The sequence below is a fragment of the Mus caroli genome, chromosome 2 (genome assembly GCF_900094665.2).
Source record: "Mus caroli chromosome 2, CAROLI_EIJ_v1.1, whole genome shotgun sequence".
Lineage (NCBI taxonomy): Eukaryota > Metazoa > Chordata > Mammalia > Rodentia > Muridae > Mus > Mus caroli.
In genome coordinates, this window is record NC_034571.1 from 151,834,346 (window position 1) to 151,835,264 (window position 919).

Consider the following 919-nt stretch of genomic DNA (forward strand, 5'->3'; position numbering starts at 1 on the left):
ACACACACACACACACACACACATATATATATATATATATATATATATATGAAATACACACACACACACACACACACACACTTCTTTATACCAGTATATGAAGCCCACCAGAGATTTTATTTGTGTCAAGGCATGAAATCTGATTCTTACATTAGCAAAAACTAGTTTCCTGATCCTCAAACACTATTTTGGCTTTGAATAAATTTTCTGAGACTTTGTGGGTGATGTTCTGAGAACCATATGTTCCCCACACAAGCTTTTCTGGACTGTGACATTGGTAACAAGGCTAGTTCCTTCCAAGGACAGTATCTTTAAGGGAGGGCCATGGTATGACAGAGAAGAGAAGAAACACATGCAAGCTTCCTACCTATGTTAGAGGCCAAGGCACAGTGGCCTGTCTTTGTAAATGTGCCTTTATGTTCTCATATAAACTGCTCCCTGACCTAGAAACACACAGATAAACGAAGACAATATTACCATAAACTCACACAAAAGCAAACTTGCCAGGTCCTTTATAATCCTTGATACTGCCTCTACCTGTTCCCACTCATTGGACTATGAAAACCCAACTTCCAACACTTTTCAGGATGCAAAAAATTAGCTCAATTTTCCTTTCTAAAAAGACACTTTAAAACCTACACGAGCAAAGTTTCCTTTGCAGCAGTCCATTGAATGCAAATGAAACCAACCAATGGTCCATGTCATTCATAAGCTATTCTAACCTCAAATACTTACCCCAGAAATCATGGCTGGACAAATTTGAAATACCCAAACCTGGATTAAGCCTGTAAGCTTCAATTGACTTCAATTCAAGCCCAGCTCCCTTGTTTTATCATGTATAACATTACATCACTGCCTTGCAATGAAACGTATAATCAGAAGGCCAGACTCTACTTTCCTCTGGGGTTTTGGAAGAGCA